The 22249-nt window shown below is 40.1% G+C and overlaps 1 protein-coding gene across 10 annotated transcripts in view; it reads left to right on the plus strand.

Moving 5' to 3' along the window:
• The window catches only part of TJP1 (tight junction protein 1), a 259393-nt gene that overhangs the window by 175459 nt on the left and 61685 nt on the right, over positions 1-22249 (plus strand). The gene's annotated exons all lie outside the window — the stretch shown is intronic.

Genomic DNA, 22249 nt, shown 5'->3' on the forward strand with positions numbered 1-22249 from the left:
TTTTTCATATATCCTTTCGGTTGTTATTTGTATATTGCTGTTTTCAGTCATGACTTAAGAAATCAAGTGGTTTATATTTTAAGTTTTGAGTGATCAGATAAAAGACACCGTATGCTGGTGTAAATGTGTAAACTGTGTTAGTGTTTCTGAGTATATAAGTATATATTGTAAGCTTGGGGTTTAAAATTGAACAAGGTCATGCAAGTAATAAAATCTTAAAAGATATTCCTTGTTTTGAAACATGTAGAACCAAGCTGTTGCTTAAGCATTTGCAGATGGTCAGAGAGCAAATTACAGTGATCTGGGTAAGATTAAGAACTTTGTGGTACTTCCCTAGAGGTTGAGTGGTTAAGACTCTGCACTTCCACTGCAGAGGGCATGGGTTCAATCCCTGGTCAGGGAACTTAAGATACCACATGCCATGTGGCTCTAGAACTAGATGGAAAATTCTGAAATGAGGATTAAGTAAATGATAGCTTTAAAATACTTATGTTAAAAGAAAAAAGTAAGAGCTTTGTCTGAAATGAACCTGTTTGGAATTTGAATTCTAGCACTGCCTGCTTCCCTTTAGAAATGAGCACGCATGGTCCAACTCACTTCTAAAACTTCGGTTTCCACAGGTGTAAAATGTGGCTGATGCCACCTAATAGTACTTGGCATAAAGTCATGCTGCCCATAGGTCTCCCTTTTCCTCCCTCTGAAGAGAGCTGATTGCGGATTCCCCTTCTCCCTGGAGAACGTGCAGAAAGAGATGAGAGAACAGACAGACGTTTTACACATACTGTTTCTACCCGCTGTGTCCATTACTAGCAAGTTAGAGAGGGGGAAAGTCATGTTCCTAAATTGCGATCTTGTCAATCTTTGAATCTGCACATGATAGGCAATGGGTAAATTCAGTTCAGTTCAGTTGCTCAATCATGTCTGACTCTTTGCGACCCCATGGACTGCAGCACGCTGGGCTTCCCTGTCCATCACCAACTCCCGGAGTTTACTCAAACTCGTGTCCGTCATGTTGGTGATACCATCCAACCATTTCATCCTCTGTTGGCCCCTTCTCCTCCCGCCTTCAATCTTTCCCAGCATCAGGGTCTTTTCCAATGAGTTGGTTCTTCACATCAGGGGCCAAAATATTGGAGTTTCAGCTTCAGCATCAGTCCTTCCAATGAATATTTGGGACTGATTTCCTTTAAGATTGACTGGTTGGATCTCCTTGCAGTCCTAGGGACCCTAACAATTCAAAAGCATCGATTCTTTGGTCCGCTTTCTTTATAGCCCAACTCTCACATCCATACATGACTACTGGAAAAACTGTAGCTTTGACTAGATGGACCTTTGTTGATAAAGTAATGTCTCTGCTTTTTAATATGCTGTCTAAGATGGTCATAGCTTTTCTTTCCAAGGAGCAAGCGTCTTTTAATTTCATGGCTACAGTCACCATCTGTAGTGATTTTGAAGCCCAAGAAAATAGTCTCTCCCCGTTTCCATTGTTTCCCCATCTATTTGTCATGAAGTAATGGACCGGATGCCATGATCTTAGTTTTCTAAATGTTCAAACTACTGCACAACTGCACTCATCTCACATGCTAGCAAAGTAATGCTCAAAATGCTCCAAGCCAGGCTTCAACAGTACGTGAACTATGAACTTCCAGATGTTCAAGCTGGATTTAGAAAAGCCAGAGGAACCAGAGATCAAATTGCCAACATCCACTGGATCATCAAAAAAGCAAGAGAGTTCCAGAAAAACATCTACTTTTGCTTTATTGACTACGCCAAAGCCTTTGACTATGTGGATCACAACAAACTGGAAAATTCTTCGAGATGGGAATATCAGACCACCTGACCTGGTTCCTGAGAAATCTGTATGCAGGTCAAGAAGCAACAGTTAGAACTGGACATGAAACAACAGACTGGTTCCAGATTGGGAAAGAAGTATGTCAAGTATTGTCACCTTGCTTGTTCAACTTGTATGCAGAGTACATCATGCAAAATGCCGGGCTGGATGAAGCACAAGCTGGAATCAAGATTGCCGGGAGAAATATCAATAACCTCAGATACACAGATGATACCACCCTTATGACACAAAGTGAAGAAGAACTAAAGAGCCTCTTGATGAAGGCGAAAGAGGATAGTGAAAAAATTGGCTTAAAACTCAAGACTCAGAAAACTAAAATCATGGCATCTGGTCCCATCACTTCACGGGTGAATTAATTGTTTTGAAAAGAAACAGTGATTTCAGATAAAATATACTCAATTTTTTTTGTGTCTCTCTAAATAGTAAAAAAAAAAAAAAAATCATAATACTAACCTTAACTTTATAGAGCTAAGGTATGGCCTGAATTTGTTTGAAATATCCTGATAGATAACATATTTAAATCAGATTAAACATATATTATCATGCCTTATAGTCAATTGGCTAGTGTTTATAGAATAATTTGATAGTATTTTATCATATTTCATTAATTTTCTTAATACTTCCATTGTTTTTATTGATATAATTTACACACATTAAAATTCATCCTTACGTATAGTCCTGAGTCTGCCAAACGCATTTAGCCCTGTGACAGTCACATAACCACCACTGCAGACAATGTACAACAGTCGGTCACCCTGAGGTTCTCCCGCGTGCAGCTTGTAGTCAGCCCCAAGCCCTCACCTTCAGCACTTAGCAACCCCTGGTGTTTTCTGTTCTGTACATTGGCCTTTTCTAGAATGACATGAGAGGAACTCATATAGTATGTAGTCTTTTGAGACTAGCTTCTTACACTTAACCTAATGCACTTGAGATTTCTCTGTGATAGACTTGTATCAGTAGTAGTTTCTTCTTATTGCTGAGTTAGCATTTCATTGTATGAATATAGAATAATTCGCTTATTCATTTTCAGCCTGGATACCTTTGGTAATTATGAATAAATCTGCTCTGGTACACAGGTTTTTGTATGCTCATACCTTTTCCTTTCTCTTGGGTAAACTCCTGGGAATGCAGTGTTGTGGGTTTTATGGTAAGAGAATGTTTAGCTTTCAAAGGACCTGTCATTCTTTCTGTACTATTCTGCATCTCAGCCAGCAGCTCATAAGGGCTCCAGTTACTTTGTATCCTCACAAACAGTTGATTGTATCAGGGCTGGAGTGTTGTTTTCCTCCTCCTTTTTATCTATTCTAATAGGTATGTTGTGGTATGTCATTGTGGTTTTAGTTTGTAATTCTCTAAAGATTTAATGATGTTGAATATCTGTTTATGTGCTTATTTGTCATCTATATATCTATCTTCTTTAGGGATTCCCTGATAGCTTAGTTGGTAAAGAATTCGCCTGCAGTGCAGGAGACCCCAGTTCAATTCCTGGGTCGGGAAGGTCTGCTAGAGAAGGGGTAGGCTACCCACTCCAGTATTCTTTGGTAAAATGTGTTCACATATTTTGCCTATTTTTAATTAAATTGTTTGTTTTCTTATACTGACCTTAAATAAATAGAGTAACAGTTATTTCTCCGGCAAAAGTGGGTTTGCTGGGGATCAACAAAGAATTGCAGTTGAGGGTCTGCAACCATGACGAGACAGTGCAGGACCCCAGCAGACAATGGAGAAGAGCACTCTTTCATGGAGGGGAAAAGGAAGTTGGGAGGGCTGAAGTAAACAGTGAGTCCACCAGAGGAATGGAGAGCCCAGGGTATTGTGGTTGTTCCCTGGCTGAGTTGTGACAGTGGTGGAGCTCCTGGCAGGCAGGAAGAGGAAGTCAGTGTTATTCCTGTTGGGCTCTGCTAATAACACAGTGCACAAGCGCATCCCCTGCTGGCCACCTAACTCTATTTTAATTGAGGTTTCTGTGTATTAATTTTTACACTTACTGTTTTTTTAAATTGTGGTAAAATACACATAACAATTTACTATCTGTTCAGTTCCTTTTTTTTTTTTCTAGTTCCTTTGTCCATTTTTTAATTGGGGTTTTATTTGTTGAATTGTAGGAGTTTTTCTGTATTCTGGTCATTAATCCCTTATCAGTAGATATATGACTTGTAAATGTTTTTTTCCCATTTCATGGATTACCTTTGCATTCTGCTGACTGTGTCCCTTGCTGCACAGAAGTTGTTACTGAGTTTTGAAAGTTTTAATATCTTCTAGATACAAGTTCTTTACTAGATACTGTTTTGCACATATTTTCCCCTGTGACTTGCCTTTTCCCTGCTCTTAACAGTGCCCTTTGTAGAGCTTACGTTTTCAATTTTGATAAAGTCTAATTTATTAGTTTTTGCTTTTATCAGTTTTGCTTTTAGTTTTGTATTTGAGAATTCTGCCAAACCCAAGGTCCCAATTATTATTCCTGTTATTTTCTGGAAGTGTTTTTTTTTATTAATTAAATTTTGTATGTATTATAAAATAAGGGCAAGGGAATTTTTTTTTTTTTTTTAATACAGATGTCCACTTTTTTGACCAACCACTTATGAAAAGGTTATTCTTTCTTCATTTAGTTGCTTTCTACCTTTGTCAGAAATCAATTGACTGGAACTCTCCTGGGGGTGCAGTGTTTGAGACTTGGCCTTCCAGTACAGAGAGCGCTGGTTCAGTCCTTTTTGGGAAACTAAGATCCCACGTGCCTCACAGCCAAAAAGCCCAAACATAAAACAGAAACAGTATTGTAACAGATGCAATAAAGACTTTAAAAACTGTCCACATGAAAAACAGTCTTTTAAAAAAAAAAATCAATGACCATTGTATGTGTGGGTCTTTCCCTAGTCTGTTCTGTTGAGCTGTGTGTCTATCCTTTTGCTTGTTGTTTCTGCCTTGATAATTGTAACTTTATATTAAGTGTGGAAATCAGGTAGTGTGACTCCTCCAAATTTTTTATTTTTCTATTATTTTTTAATTATTTTAACTAATTCCTTTGCCTTGCTATGTAAATTTTAGAATGTTTGTCAAATTACAAAAAAATCTGCTAGGATTCTCATTGGGATTGCATTGAATCTGCAGATCCATTTGGGGAGAATTGGTATCTTAACAGTATTGAGTATTCTTCAACAATATAAATTACGGATGTAGTATATCTCTCCATTTACCTTAGTACTGTTTTGTAGTTTTCCGCATAGAGATTCTACACACACTTTGTTAAGATTTCTTGATAAGCATATTTTATGTTTCCTTATGCTGTTGTAAATAGTAGTTTTTAAATTTCAGTTTTTGATTGTGTATTAATATGTAGAAATACAGTTTTTGTTTCTTTTAATAGTGAACTTGAAACTTCTAAACTTAGAAGTTCTAGGAACTTTCATGGTGGATTTCTTTTGCATTTTTCTATGTGGGCAGTCATTTGTGAATAGAGGCAGTTTTATTTCATCTTTTTTGATCTATTCATTTCTTTTTCTTGCCTGACTGTACTAGCTAGGACTTCCAGGATATTGCTGAATAGGTACTGTGAGCAGACATCTTTTTCAGCCTTGTGTGTGATGTTGGCAGTAAGGTTTTTGTAGATGCCTTTTATGAGGTTAAAGAAGTGGCCTTGTGTTTCTGTTTTGCTATTTAATAGGTTGAGGAAGTGCCCTTTTATACTTATTTTGCTAAAAGGCCTTTTTTTAAAGTCATGAGTAGATTTTGGATTTTTGCCCATGCTTTTTTCCTAAGTATTGATGGAGGTTATCATTAAATTGATTAAAGTTATCACTCTAAAGCTTTTAGTCTGTTGATATATTCAGTTTCTTGCTTTTTGGAGTTGAACAGCCTTCCATTCCCAGGATAAATTCTGCCTAGTTGTGATGTGTTGCTCATTTTATATATGGCTGGATTGCTTTGCTGATGTTCTGTGGAGACACTTGTTTCTGCATTCATGAAGGATACTGGTTAGTACTTTCTCCTTGTGTGTGTACTGGTTTAGGTTATTGGTTAGTACTTTTTTCTCGTATGTGTACTGATGTGGGATATTGGTTAGTACTTTCGCCTCACGTGTCTGCTGGTTTAGGATATTGGCTAGTACTTTTTTCTTGTATGTGTGCTGGTTTAGGAGTGAGGAAGGCTGCCTTTCTCCTTTCTGTGCTCCCTGGCAGACTCTGTGTGCAGCTGAAGTTCTCTCGACTCAGTGTAGCCGTCTGGTTCTGGAGTTTTCTTCATGAAAAAGCTTTTAACTAAACATTTGTTTTCTTTGATTTTGTATAGGACTCTTCAGGTTATATGTTTCTTCTTTGTTAGCTTTAGGAGATTTTTTTTTTGTAGCTTTGGTAGTTTGTACCTTTCAAAGTATTTTTTTCCTTTTATCTGAATTATCAAATTTATAGACATAAAGTTATTCATAACACTCCCTTATTTTAATGTCTTAGGATCTATAATATTTTCATTTTTGATATTGGTAATCTGTGCCTTCTCATTTTTTGGTCAGTCTGGCTGTAGGTTTAAACAATTTTATTGATTTTTCAAAATACCTGCTTTTCTTTTTAGTGATTTAAAATTTTCTGCTTTGTATTTCACTGGTTTCTACTCTTATTTTAATGTTTCTTCTACTTATATTGGGTTTAAGTTGCTGTTCTTTTTATAATTTCTTAAGGTAGAAGCTAGATCATTTGAGACCATAGGGTGTAATTTAACCACATACCACATTACATTTTTTCTCCCTTAATACCTTTTAGTTTTTAAATAAGTAAAATAAAATAAGACACTTAAATTAGCTAAAGGATGTTTCTCCTTTTTTACTGTTCTGCCAGGTTTTCTCAGTTTTGGGCAAATGCTAGTTTATTTTCTATAGATGTGTCTCATTGTCTTAGGCCAAGTAGGAAAAGATTCTGAATGGTGAAGAAACAAGAGTCTGATTTTCTGAATGTGTTAATTTAAAAGTGTCCCACCAGCTCTTCATGGAAGTGGTGGTGCTCAGGAAAAGGTCTGGGACTCCCGTCTGGAGAGATCAGTGTGGATTCCCTTCTCTCTCTCTTCCTGGGCTTCAGGTTTCTTTTGCTTTAAGGAGGGTACCAGCCCAGAAAAATGTCACCAAAAGATAACGTGGGGAGAAGATGAGTGTGTGTAATTCACAATTCTTTGGTTTTCAGACACATTTACTGTTGTCCTGGGAACACAGAGCTGTGTGCCCCTGGGCCTCATCAGAGAGAGACTAGGACAGAATGGAAATCCTCAGCAACCATCCCTCCAGGAAACGTTTTTGAAGGTTTTTAAAAATAGACCTGTCACTGTAAGACTTAACACCAAAGAAAGCATAATTCAGTTGACTTCATTCTCTGAGGCTGCAGAACTGTCTTCCAGATGTCTTTCCTTTCTTTGGTTTTCTGAGTTGATCCAGAATAAAATATGGACTATCTAGAGCACTGTCAGCAAACTTTTACTGTGAAGAGCCAGCTAATAAATACTTCAGGCCTTGCAGGCCATGCATCTCTGTCACGGCTATGGTTGCAGAAGCAATCATAGAGAGTAGGTTAACAGATGGGTGTCACTCTGTTCCAGGAGAGCTTTATTTACACAGTGGCAGCTAGCTGGATTTAGCCCGCAGGCCATGGTCTGCTGACCACTGATGGAGAGCAGTAGCCCTCTAGGTTTATTGTAAAGAAGAGTAACTGGATCATCCCCACTCCTTAAGATCTGGATTCTTTCTGTCTGGGATGGAACCCCTCATGTGTATGTTTAAAACCACATGTTTGAAAGGGAGGGCTGTGGCCTCTAGCATCACATATTTAAGAAACATTGGCAAAGGAATGAGACAGTCATTCTCCTAGAGGTGAGTCAAGTGAACCTTTGAAACAGTAGTGTGAAGGAGATAATTTGAGACTGTATGCTTTTGGCAGTAACCTGGAGTTGTAGACACTGTGTCTTGACAGATAAAGGCAAATCCATATTCTTTGACATCCAATGTTAGTTATGTGAAAAGCGAAGGTAACTTTGTTTTTCAAAAGAATAAAAATCCTGTGGATTAAGCTACCATTTTCTGCTGTTTACTGTCCAGGAAAATACATGATATGCTTCTGTATTTCCTCCTTCTTCTGTTTTCATCTTCAGAGGAAACTCTCTTCTTAGAATACTAGAAACCATTGAAATCCTATTCATTCTTCAAAGCTGAGTAATTTAGCTCCAGTGTATGCCAAGCACTGTTGTAGTTCTGGGAAGTTTATCAGAAAAGAAATAGGCAGCATTCCTTGCCTCATGGATTTTTTTATCCTCAGTGATAGATGAATATATACCCCAGGCGGTTGTTTATCCCATCTCCTCTTGCATTACCCTTTTAGTGCTTGGTGTACTTAGTTATGCCCAATGAAGCTTAATTTCCTAGGAAGCCTATATATTCAACACAATCGCTTTTCAGAGATAAAATAGCAGCATTGCCTAGTAGCAATATAATAAAAACCACAATGTAATTATAATTTTCCTGGTCTTAACATTGAAAAATGTAAACTGTGTGTGAATTGACTTTATAATAGATCTTTATTTAATTCAGTATATCCAAAATATTGTCATTTTCAATATGTAATTAATATTTAAAAATTGATATACTGTACTTTGCTTTTTCTTTTCCATACTGAGTCTTACAAAACCGATGCACATCTTGCAATTTCAGCACATTTCAGGTAAGAATAGCCACGTTTTGGGTGCTTAGTAGTTGTGTATTAATGGCTATAGTATTGGCAGGTGCAGGTCTGTCATTTGAGATGGTAGTGCATCCAGGGGGCCCTGTGTCCCACCCTTTCCTCCCATGATGTACCCATGGCTTTCTTTACTTTCAGATGTTCTCCCTTAGAAAACACGTATATGTTTATAGATCTTTGAGAAATGAATAAATGCTCCGGAATGAGTTGGTTCTCTCTACTTTTTTATTTTCTGAAAAAGTACTATTAATATGTGAAAGATTAAATGATATTTTTATACTAAAGAATTAACGGGTTGAGAGAACTTTGAGAGAAGCTTGGCCATGATGGCAGAGAAGAAAGACCTTGAGCGCACTTGGTCTCGTGGGTATACCAGAATGAACATCTGTTTACAGAGCAGTTACTGATGACCAAGTTTGGGGATATAAAGATCTACAACTAAAGATGATAAGGAGCCACATGAGATGGGTAGGAGGGGTGGAGTCACGGTCAAGACCCGTACCCTTAGGTGGGCAACCCACAAATTGGGAGGATGATCACAATGCAGAGGTTCTCCTGAGGCGTGGAGTGTGAGCTCTACATCAGGCTCCCCAGCCCACTGGTCCTGCACCAGGAAAACGAATCCCCAGAAACCCCAGGCCTTGGCTTTGAACACCAGTAGGGTTGTGAAAAGTAGAGACTTCACTCTTAAAGGAGGGTTGTGAAAAGTAGAGACTTCACTCTTAAAGGGGCATAGAACGTCTCACACTGTCCAGGATCCAAGGCACAAGCAGTAATTGGAAAGGAACCTGGATCATATCCACCTTCTTATCTAGGAGAGCCTCCTAGAGAGTCAGGAGGCAACCACAGGGCTCCCAGGGGATACAGACACTGGCAGAGCCCATTTTGGGGAGCTCATTCTAACCTGTGGCCCCTGGTGCTGGCAGGGATCATTTTGGAATCATCCTTCCAGCTCATTAGCACCAGGACCCCCAGGGCCTGCAGCCAGAGACTCGGAGTCCTGGCTGCATCCACTTGTGAATTGGCACAAGCCCTGTGAGCAGCTTCACACACCAGTGGGCAGGCACCAGCCCAGCACCCTTTGGGCCTCAGCCCCTCTCACCAGCAGTTCCTGGGTTCCCTGCAGCCAGGGACCCCAGGACCTGCCTCTGCCCACCAGTTGGCTGGTACTAGCCCTAGAAGCTCTTTTTACTTCTTTCATAGGGCATGAGCCCTATGGTCCCCTGGACCTCATCCCTACCTGCCAGCAGACTCACACCAGCCCCAGGACCTCTTGGGACCTTGAGAATGGCCATCATCAAAAAGTCTACAAATAACAAGTGTTGGTGAGCATGTGGAGAAATGGGAACCCTAGTACCCTGGTGGGAATGTAAACTAGTGCAGCTTCTATGGAAAACAGTACAGCGGTTCCTCAGAAAACCAAAAATAGAGCTACCATATAATCTGGCAGTTCCACTTTTGGTTGTATATTCGAAGAAAACAAAGACTAATTTGTAAAGATACATGCACCTCAGTGCTCATAGCAGCGCTAGTTAACAATAATCAAGATATTAAAGCAACCTAAGTGTTCATCAGCAGGTGAATGGATAAAGAAGATGTGGTACATAAACACAGTGGAATATTGTGCTGTGCATAGTCACTCATTTGTGTCTGACTCTTAGCGACCCCATGGACTGTAGCCTGCCAGGCTCCTCTGTTCATGGGGATTCTCCAGGTAAGAATATTGGAGTAGGTGGCCGTCCTCTCCTCCCGGGGATTTTCCCAATTCAGGGATCAAACCCAGGTCTCTCCCACATTGCGAGTGGCAGATTCTTTACTGTCTGAGCCACCAGACAGTATGGAATATTCCTCATCCATAAAGAAGAATGAAATAAGGCCATTGGCAACAACGTGGGTGGACCTAGAGAGTATTACACTTATTAGATGATATGCAGAATCAAAAATAAAACTGGTGAATATAACAAAAAAGAAACAGACACAGATAAAGAGAACAAACTAGTGGTTACCAGTGAAGAGAGGAAACAGGAGGTTCAAGATAGGAGTAGAGGGGTTAAGAGATAAGACTACTGTTTATAAAATAAGCTATAGGGTTATATTATATAGGATGGGATTATAGCCAATATTTTTATAGTAACTATAAAAGGAGTATAATCTATAAAAACTTGTATCATGATATTGTATACTTGAAAATAATGTAAATCAACTCTATGTAAGTAAAAAGAAAATTTAAGCAGTATGTTGTACACCTAAAACTAAAAAAATTAAATGGGGAAAATATGTTGAAAGCAAGGAATCTAGTTAAGAGATAGATAATACAAGGTCAAGCAGGTAAGTGTTTCAAATAGAGAGGTAGTTGAATAAATAACCTTGGAACAACGGGCGGGGATAATTCAATGAAAAAAGGAATAGTCCTGACTAGATGGTACTGGGATAACTGGTTGAGCACGTGAAAACTAGTGAATTTTGACTCCTGTTTTACACCAAGAACATAATTAACCTCCGTGCTCAAAACCTAAATGTAAGTTAGAAGAAAACACAGGAATAAATCTTTATGACCTCAGATTAGGCACTGATTTCTTAGATAAGATCATGAAAATACAGGAAATTAAAGAGTAAACCGGTAAAATAAGGCTGCATCAAAATTAAAATTTTTTGTGTTTCAAAGGAAACCAAGAAACTTTCAGTAAGAAAGTGAAGGGATAACCCATAGAATGGGAGAAAGAAAATATTTGCAAATTCAGTATCTGATAGGGGCTTCCCTGGTGGCTCAGCAGTAAAGAATCTGCCTGCAGTACAGAAAGACAAGGGAGATGGCAGGTTTGATCCCTGGGTTGGGAAGATCCTCTGGAGGAGAAAATGGCAACCCACTCCAGTATTCTTGCCTGGAGAATTCCATGGACAGAGGACCCTGGAGGGCTGCAGTCCATGGGATCACAAACATTCGGACATGACTGAGTGACTGAGCACAAAGGATGCATGAGAAGGGACTTGTATCCAGAATACAGAAATTCAGAAGTAAAAAGACAATTCAGTTTTTTAAATGGACTGAAGAATTTTAATAAGATTTCTGCAAAGAAGATACAGAACTATTCAATAAACATATGAAAAGGTGCTCAGTGGCACTGACCATCAGGGAACCATATGTCAAAAGTGAGAGTGGCACCCTCTGGAATGACTGTGATCACAGAAGCAGACAGTAATAAGTGTTGATGAAGATGTGGATGTTGGCTGGTGGAGCCAACTGTGATAAACTAAGATATTCAAGAGGTAAACACAGAATTACATGTGACCAGCAGCTCTGCTGCTAGGCATATACCCAAGAGAAATGAAGATGGATACCAGCACAATAGCTTAAACATCAGTGTTCATAGCAGCATTATTCACGGTAGCCTGAAACTACAAATAGCCCACATGCCCATTCACCGATGATGAATAAGCAAAATGTCTTATATCCGCGCAATGGAATATTGCTGAACAAGAAATGAAGTACTGATACGAGCTGTGACATGAATTTATATGTCAATAAAGCTGTTCTAAGAAAAGAGGCCAGGAGGGTGGAATTCTGCATCAACTAGTGTATGATGGGTAGAAGTAAGCATTTACACTGAGGTGAGGATATAAGCTAAGCTAGCCTTGTTTTACCTGGTTGGATGCCATTGTGTATAATTGATAGAGTGCATTATCAGAGCCTTTGTGGTGGTGTTCAGTCATGAGTCATGTCTGACTCTTCACGACCCCATGAACTGCAGCATGCTAATCTTCCCTGTCCTTCGCTATCTCCCAGAGTTTGCTCAAATTCATGTCCGTTGAGTCAGTGATGGCATCCAACCATCTAATCCTCTCTGCCCCCAATCTTTCCCAGCATTATGACAGGTGTCAGTAACCACATGGAATAAACCTAAGTCTCAGAAAGGTCTACGGAAATGATCCCAAGGAGGAGCATCTTGACTGCAGGTCTCTGGACTCAGCATATAATGCTCTTCTCACTTATATGTAAAATTTAACTTTAAATATAATGGATATTTATGGAATATAATACCTAAAATTAAAAACTCTTGTAGTTCTAGCACATAAACTACATGTATATGTAATAAAATGAATCAAATAAAAAGTAGTAACATTGATAAGAAAGGGGCCAAAGTTTGGCTTTTTTTTCTTTTTTAAAGAACATTGGTGGTAAGTTCAGTTTTGTGGAGAAAAGGACAGTTTTGGAGGAGGACACCCCCAATTGCAGGTGTCCTGTTCAGTCAGTCAGTCATGTCCGACTCTGTGACTCCCTGGACTACAGCATGCCAGGCTTCCCTGTCCATCACCAACTCCCAGAGTTTGCTCAGACTCATATCCATCGAGTCAGTGATTCCATCCAGCCATCTCATATTCTGTCGTCCCCTTCTCCTCCTGCCTTCAATCTTTGACAGCATCAGGGTCTTTTCCACTGAGTCAGTTCTTCGCATCAGGTGGCCAAAGTATTGGAGCTTCAGCCTGAGCATCAGTCCTTCCGATGAATATTCAGGACTGATTTCTTTTACGATTGACTGGTTTGATCTCTTTGTGGTCCCAGGGATTCTTATTAAGTCTTTTCCAATACCACAGTTCAAAAGCATCAGTTCTTTGGTGCTCAGCTTTCTTTATGGTCCAGCTCTCAGATCCATACGTGACTACTGGAAAAACCGTAGTTTTAACTAGACTGACCTTTGTTGTGCAAAGTCTCTACTTTTTAATATGCTGTCTAGGTTGCTCATCTCACACGCTAGTAAAGTAATGCTCAGAATTCTCCAAGCCAGGCTTAAGCAATACGTGAACCGTAAACTTCCAGATGTTCAAGCTGGTTTTAGAAAAGGAAGAGGAACCAGAGATCAAATTGCCAACATTTGCTGGATCATCGAAAAAGCAAGAGAGTTCCAGAAAAACATCTATTTCTGCTTTATTGACTATGCCAAAGCCTTTGACTGTGTGGATCACAATAAACTGTGGAAAATTCTGAAAGAGGTGGGAATACCAGACCACCTGACCTGCCTCTTGAGAAACCTATATGCAGGTCAGGAAGCAACAGTTAGAACTGGACATGGAATAACAGACTGGTTCCAAATAGGAAAAGGAGTGTGTTAGGGCTGTATATTGTCACGCTGCTTATTTAACTTATATGCAGAGTACATCATGAGAAACCCTGGGCTGGATGAAGCACAAAATGGGAATTTTTGGAATCAAAATTGCCAGGAGAAATATCAGTAACCTCAGATATGTGGATGACACCACCCTTATGGCAGAACGTGAAGAAGAACTAACGAGCCTCTTGATGAAAGTGAAAGAGGAGAATGAAAAAGTTGGCTTAAAGCTCAACATTCAGAAAACTAAGATCATGACATCTGGTCCCATCACTTCATGGCAAACAGATGGGGAAACAGTGGCTGACTTTATGTTTTGGGCTCCAAAATCACTGCAGATGGTGATTACAGTTGTGAAATTAAAAGACGCTCACTCCTTGGAAGGAAAGTTATGACCAACCCAGACAGCGTATTAAAAAGCAGAGACATTACTTTGTCAACAAAGGTCGGTCTAGTCAAGGCTGTGGTTTTTCCAGTGGTCATGTATGGATGTGAAAGTTGGACTATAAAGAAAGCTGAACTCAGAAGAATTGATGGTTTTGAACTGTGGTGTAGGAGAAGACTCTTGAGAGTCCCTTGGACTGCAAGGAGATCCAACCAGTCCATCCTAAAGGAGATCAGTCCTGGGTGTTCATTGGAAGGACTGATGTTGAAGCTGAAACTCCAATACTTTGGCCACTTGATGTGAAGACCTGACTCATTGGAAAAGACCCTGATGTTGGGAAAGATTGAAGGCAGGAGGAGAAGGGGACAGCAGAGGATGCGATGGTTACATGGCATTACTGACTCAATGGACATGAGTTTGGGTAAACTCCGGGAGTTGGTAATGGACAGGGAGGCTTGGCGTGCTGCAGATCACGGGGTCGCAGGGAGTCGGACACAACCGAGTGCCTGAACTGAGCTAGGTTGCTCATAGCTTTTCTTCCAAGAAGCAAGTGTCTTTTAATTTCATGGCTGCAGTCACCATCTGCAATGATTCTGGAACCCAACAAAATAAAGTCTGTCACTGTTTCCATTGTTTCCCCATCTATTTGCTATGAAATGATGGGACTGGATGCCATGATCTTAGTTTTCTGAATTTTAAGTTTTAAGCCAGCCTTTTCTCTATCCGCTTTCATTTTCGTCAAGAGACTCTTCCTACCTGTGGTCTACTTATCAGTTAGTGAAGTGACTATAGGACTCCAGGCTTTCTGAATTCATTGGTGAAAAGGAACTTGAGCAAATGATTGCCAAGGATCCATTTAGTCCAAAAATTTTTTGACCCCGTGTTCACTGTGGAAACATATAACTGAAACAGTTTTCATAGAATGTTGAGGGTAGATTGGAAGAAGGAAAGAGGAGGCAAACGACAGAAACTGTAGAAGTAAACTGTGTGTGTAAGGTGAGAAAAGTTAGAATTAAGTTTTAGAATAAATGTAGAAATGTAGTTGTAGAAATTTGGCATAAAGACAGGAGGGAAAAAAGGCAAGAAGAATCTTCAAAGAGTTGAGCATTTTTTGAAGGAGACAGAAGAGTCTTTGGAGGAGGGTGTGTTCATATTGTGCAGTTCTATTTCAGCAGCCAGCAACTTTCAGGACTCTTTCCCCCCTTTTAAGAAGTCTTTTAAGGGATCAGGAAATACTTAGAGGGGAGGAAAGGGTGAGATGTATGGAGAGAGTAACTTGGAAACTTACATTACCATATGTAAAATAGATAGCCAGTGGGAATTTGCCTGGTCTCAGGGAACTGAAACAGGTGTTCCAGTATCAACCTAGAGGGCTGGGATGGGGAGGGAGATGGGAGGGAGGTTCAAGAGGGAAGGGTCATATGTACACCTATAGCTGATTCAAGTTGAAGTTTAACAGAAAACAACAAAATTCTGTAAAGCAATTATCCTTCAACTAAAAAATAAGAAGAATTTCAGCAGATGAGTGAGCAAACCATTCCTCTTGATACAGAAGGTCAGACAGTAAATAGTTTCAGCTTTGTTGGCCATATGGCCCCTGTTGTAACTACTCTCTGCAGAAGCAATTATAACGTAAAGGAATGGGCATATCTAGTGTTCAGTGAAATGGGAAAGTAACTGAACAGATTGTAGGTCTCTTGTTTACCATCAGATTAGTTTCACTACCAGGCAAAGGTAAAAGTACAGGTTAGTGTTGCTTGTGGCTGCCTGTGGTCTTGAAAGAATGAAATATGATGGAAATAAAATTCTTCTGATGCTTTTAATTCATCCAAAAACTATAGCCATGTATGTGTGTGTGCATACAAATAAATGAGATCATATTATATATACTGTTTTAAACCAATTCTCCCACCACCATAATAAAAAAATCATTATCTTGGACATTTTCTCATGTAAAGATATGAAAATCAACTATATTTTGATGCATCTAAATTTTTTTATGGTCAACATATGTGAGAAAAGTGGATTATTTTCCATTTCTTTGGAAAATCCCTCTGAAAAGCACCATGCTAGTGTTTTTGTAAATCCAATACAGAGTATACAATTGCCTTGGGATAGTAATAATTATACTACTGTCAATTTTGATTACTGGAAACAATATTAAAAGTTTTTTTTTAGCAAATGCTCACACTGTTCCTCTCCCCCATTTAAAGAAATGATTTTACAACTATCTTGATCATATAGTTATTATAAAATTTAACCCTTTCATCCTTTAATCCTCATTTAATCTTAGTATTGTAAGTAGGTATATCTTTATCACCAGTCCTTTTCATGTGATGCTTGTCATTTTGATTGTCAGAAAGTTATTTTCTATTAGGAAGGGATCATGAAAACTGATATTCCCTAAGGGTTTTTTTACATGTTTAGTAGCTTATCTCTGTCCTTTTATACTTGAAGATTAGCTTTACGGGACATAAAACCCCGTAAATCACTGTTTCCCTTGAGTATTTTTGACATAATGGGTCACTACCCTAATGTGATGATAATCTGATTTTTATTTCTTTTAAAATTTTTCCTAGATACAAATGAGTCTTCTTCCTTAAAATCTAGTCAGTTTACTTGAATATATTTTGGTGTTTCCTCTGAATTGGTATTCTCAGATATCTACAGGGATTTATGTCCTTTGAGTATGTACAGTTTTTTATCTATCTATATAATGTATATAGGAAAGGAAATATTATTTAATTCTAGTTTTACTGTTTTATTTTTTCTTTTATTTTGGTTTTGTTCTTTAGGAACTCCTTTTATTTATATGTTGTATCTCTTTTGCCTGTCTTCATTATTTGTCATTTCCTCTCAAATCCTTTTTTAAAAAAATCCCTGAATCATTTCTGTTTTAAAAATGATTTCTGTTTTACTTTCTTTCATGGTAGTATATTTATTTGTGTCCCTATATAAAATTGCTTTTAAAATTTTCTAATTAGTATGAATTCTGTCGGCCTCATTTTTTAGTTTTTGAAAATTCTTGTTTGTACTGTTGTGTCCTGTAAGTTTTCTTTATGTCTTTTCACTTGCTTCATAAAAGTCGCAGTTTTGATCCTTTATTTTTCTTTTGAGCACTCTTTTTGCCATGCTTCCATTTTCCTTAGGGATATTCTGCTGCTCACCATCTTCTGTAGCAGTTTTGTTGGGGGTTTTATCATAATCCCTTTTGTGTTCATTTTTATGGGAAATTAGCCTTCTTGAGCTTTTAGAAATTGGCTTAGTCTTCTTGTATGTGTATGCTCGTGCTCAAGAAACATAGCTACTGTTTTTGGACGCTTTCTAGGTCTGTGCCCTCCGCACCTTGTATGTTCTGCTCTCCTGTCCCCTGGAGTCTGAACCCGCAGTCTTCACAGGGCCTGGAGGGTCCGTATTGCAAAGTCCTGGGGTGACACCGCTCCCACCATTCAGGCCCTCTGCAGGCTCTTGCTCTCATTGATGACTGATTTCACCTGCTATTACGTCAGTTATTTGGGGGTTCCTCCAGTTCGGGGGACATCAGCTGCCTGTGGCTCTCGAGTTGGGAGCATGCACATCAAACAGGTGTTGATCCTCTCCACCTGCGTTGTCAATGGGGTGTATTGGTTACCTGGTTTTGTTGTGAATGTCTGTGGGTTTTTATTTGGAGATGCAGAAAATTCTAAATCCTTGAAACTACTATGGCTGCTAATGAGTATTTAGTGCTCAAATTCGTGCTAGTTGTAAAAAAGACAACTCTAAAGGGAAATGGAGTTAAATGGAATAGTCAGTCAGATACTTATAGTGCCCTAGTGCACTAACGTTGTTCAGCCACTTTGTGTTAGGCTGGTGCAGGGTTGGGCTTAGCTGGGACTGTAGAAGCATGTGTAGCTCCCTCCCAAGTGGAGCTCTGACATCCAGGCTACTTACTGTGCTTGTGTGGGGTCGGACTGGGTGTGGGTGCTCAGGGAGCCTTCAAGACAGGACTGCTGCCCGTGGAGGGCTGGGATGGTTTTAGGAAGGAGACAGCAGTGAACCTGAATGTCAAAGGGTGAGGAGCCATAGGAATCCCAAGCAGAGAAGAATGTGAAAGCTCAGAGGTTGATGTGCGTGGACTACTGAAGTGGGAGCAGTGGTGACGAGTGTCAGAGCCAGGACCGGTGCTGGGAAGTGTGTTGGCCATGCCTTTCAGGATACTGCAAATGTGGAGGGTAGTGAAACAGCAGAGTCAGATTTGCTCTAGAATAATAATCCTTGCAGCCCAATGGAGAGTAGATTGTGGTGCAATGGAGGAGAGGCCAGATGAAACCGTGGTGACAGTGTCAGTCTGCACAGGTTTCAGAGGGGGCCTTCCCTGGGAGAAGGGAGTGTAGGGGGGTCGCTGAGCCTTGTGGAGTTGTGACTGTCTCTCACGTCTGATGTTCACAGTGTTGAAGACTGACATTTTTAGCCCTGACTGCCCATTAGAATCGCTTTGTTGCTGTTAGCACGCCAGGCTTCCCTGTCCTTCAGTATCTCCCAGTTTGCTCAGACTCATATCCATTCAGTCAATGATGGCATCTAGCCATCTCATCCTCTCTCATCCCCTCCTCCTCCTCCTGCCCTCATTCTTTCCCAGCATCAAGGTCTTTTCCAGTGAGTTGGTTCTTCGAATTAGGTGGCCAAAGGATTGGAGCGTCAGCATCAGTCCTGCCAGTGAATGTTCAGGGTTGATTTCCTTTAGGATTGACTGGTTTGATCTCCTTGCAGCCCAAGGGACTCTCAGAGTCTTCTCCAGCACCACAGTTTGAAAGCATCAATTCTTTGCGCTCAGCTTCTTTATGTGCCAGCTCTCATATCCATACATGACTACTGGAAAAATATGGCTTTGACTATGTGGAATTTTGTCAGGAACGTGACATCTCTGCTTTTTAATATGTCTAGGTTTGTCATGACTTGCCTTCCAAAGAGCAGGTGTCTTTTAATTTTGTGGCTGCAGTCACCGACTGTAATGATTTTGGAGTTCAAGAAAATAAAATCTGTCACTGTTTCCACTTTTCCCTTGTCTGCTGTGAAGTGTTGGGACCAGGTGCCATGATCTTAGTTTTTTGAATGTTGAGTTTTAAGCCAGCTTTTTCACTCTCTCACCTTCATCAAGAGGCTTTTTATTTCCTCTTCACTTTCTGTCATTAGAGTGGTTTTATCTTCATATCTGAAGTTGTTGATATTTCTCCCCGCAATCTTGATTCCAGCTTGGGAATTATCCAGCTTGGCATTTTGCATGATGTGAGATTTTTAAAAGAATACCTGCCATCGCCCTCATCGAGTATTGTTTAATTGATATCTGTTGAGGGGCTGGAAATCGTCAAGCACTTTTGACACTGATCCCAAGTGAGTCTCATCTGCAGCCAGGGCTCAGCATCAAAGACCTCCTGGGTAGTCATGAAGGTAGCCTAGGGAGTGCTGACACAGCAGGATGACGCCCCACAGTGTGAGGTCTGCTGGCTCTGAGGCCCTGTCTCCTGCAGCCAGAACTGCACTCACTGTTCACAAGCAAATCTTCAGAAATAGCTACTCATCTCTCCTCTCCTTGAGAGTTCCTGACATTTTCATTTGGGGTATTTCTTTAATATTTTTGTGTTACATTTTAAATTTTTGAAAAAGAAGAACTATCAAGCAAGATATAAATGTAAGCATTAAAGCACACAGAATAAAAGATTACTCCTAGCTTCTTCCCAAGGAAGAAAAAAAGCCAAAGAATAACACATCCCTCAAGATTGCCAGGAGAAATATCAATAACCTCAGATATGCAGATGACACCACCCTTACAGCATAAAGTGAGGAAGAACTAAAGAGCCTCTTGATGACAGTGAAAGAGGATAGTAAAAAAAGCTGGCTTAAAGCTCAACATTCAGAAAACTAAGATCATGGCATCCGCTGCCATCACTTCATGGCGAATAGATGGGGAAACAGTGGTTGACTGTATTTTTCTGGGCTCCAAAATCACTGCAGATGGTGATTATAACCATGAAATTAAAAGACGCTTACTTACTCCTTGGAAGGAAAGTTATGACCAACCTAGACAGCATATTAAAATGCAGAGACATTACTTGCCACAAAGGTCCATCTAGTCAAGGCTGTGGTTTTTCCAGTGGTCATGTATGGATGTGAGAGTTGGACTAAAGAAAGCTGAGTGCAGAATTGATGCGTTTGAACTGTGGTGTTGGAGAAGACTCTTGACAGTCCCTTGGACTGCGAGGAGATCCAACCAGTCCATCCTAAAGGAGATCAGTCCTGGGTGCTCATTGGAAGGACTGATGTTGAAGCTGAAACTCCAATACTTTGGCCACCTGATGCAAAGTGCTGACTCATTGGAAAAGACCCTGATGCTGGGAAAGATTGAAAGCAGGAGAAGGAGAAGAGGGTGAGATGGTTGGATGGTGTCACTGACTCAGTGGACATGGGTTTGGGTGGACTCTGGGAGTTGATGATGGACAGGGAGACTTGTTGTGCTGCGGTTCATGGGGTCGCAAAGAGTCGGACACGACTGAGCAACTGAACTGAACTGACACAGATGATACCATCCTTCTGGCAGAAACCAAAAAAGAACTAAAGAGCCTCTTGATGAAAGTGAAAGCGGAGAGTGAAAAAGCTGTCTTAAACAAAAAACGAAGATCATGGCATCCGGTCCTGTCACTTCATGACACATAGATGGAGAAACAATGGAAGCAGTTACAGACTTTATTTCCTGGGCTCCAAAATCACTGCAGATAGTTAATGCAACCATGAAATTAAAAGACTCCTATGAGCAACCTAGACAGCATATTAAAAAGCAGAGACATTACTTTGCAAACAAAGGTCCATCTAGTCAAAGCTATGGTTCTTTCAGTAGTCATATATGGATCTGAGAGTTGGACTATAAAGAAAGCTGAGTGCAGAAGAATTGATGCTTTTGACCTGTGGTTTTGGAGAAAACTCTTGAGAGTCCCTTGGATGGTAAGGAGATCCAGCCAGTCCATCGTTAAGGAAATCAGTCCTGAATATTCATTAGAAGGATTGATGCTGAAGCTGAAACTCCAATACTTTGGCCACCTGATGTGAAGAAGTGACTCATTGGAAAAGATCCTGATGCTAGGAAAGATTGAAGGAGGGAGGAGAAGGGGACGACAGGATTGAGATGGTTGGATGACACCACCAACTTAATGGACATGAGTTTGAGTAAACTCCGGGAGTTGGTGATGGACAGGGGGGCCTGGCGTGCTGCAGTCCATGGGGTTGCAAATTGAACTGAACTGAACACACCCCTCCCAGCCCTGCCCTGGAGATAACCCTTGGGCATTAGTTTTTTCCAGTATTTGCAGCTAACAGTCTGCAGTGAATGACTGTGCACATGTGTGTTTTCTTACTGTTGTGTGAGTAAACAGTTTGTGATTTCGTTAGGATTGCCAGGTTCCTCCCCACAGAGCTGCAGCACTTTGCGTGACCATTAGCAGTGGGGCCTCTTTTGCTGTAGCCTCCTCAACAAAATGTGCTGTTAGACTTTAATTTTTTACCATTCTCTATGTGATTTTAATTTGTATTTCTCTAATTATGAGTTTTAACAGTTCATATCTTTGAATTGTGTGTTTCATTGGCTCTTTTTTCCCCCCACATTTTTCAGTGGTTTTTAATGTCAGTGTTTCAGAAGTATGGGCTGAGGACCCCGAAGGTCTCTGAAGTCTTTTTGTACTTAGTACAAACTATTTACATAACAACACAAAAAGATCACTTGTCTTTTTCACTGTGTTGATACTTGTAGTGAAGTTTCAGCAGCAGAGGTATGAGGTGAATCTGGCCTCAGCCCTGACAGATCAAGGAGTGTGGCACTAGACCCTCAGGGAGCCCTGGGCTCCCTAAGAGCGCTTCCAGTTCTGCTGCAGAGTAACTGAAAGTAGTAAAAGTTACTAGTTTTACTATGTCAGCTTGTGAAAAGACATTTAAAAAATCATCTGCCAGAGGAGCTGCAACTACGGAAGCCCATGTGGCCAAGAGCCCCTACTCTGCAACAAGAGAAGCCCATGCAACACAATTAGAGATAATCCTCCCTTGCTACAATTAGGCAAAGCCCGGGCACAGCAATGAAAACGCACGCAGCATAGTCAGAAAGTAAATAAAAGTATTAAAAAATACAAAAATTAAAAGATACTAGCATGCTACCATATATTGAAATGGGAAATATGCA

This window comes from Bos grunniens, chromosome 21 (assembly GCF_055505025.1).
Source record: "Bos grunniens cultivar Pamir isolate PY7600 chromosome 21, Bosgru_T2T1.0, whole genome shotgun sequence".
NCBI lineage: Eukaryota > Metazoa > Chordata > Mammalia > Artiodactyla > Bovidae > Bos > Bos grunniens.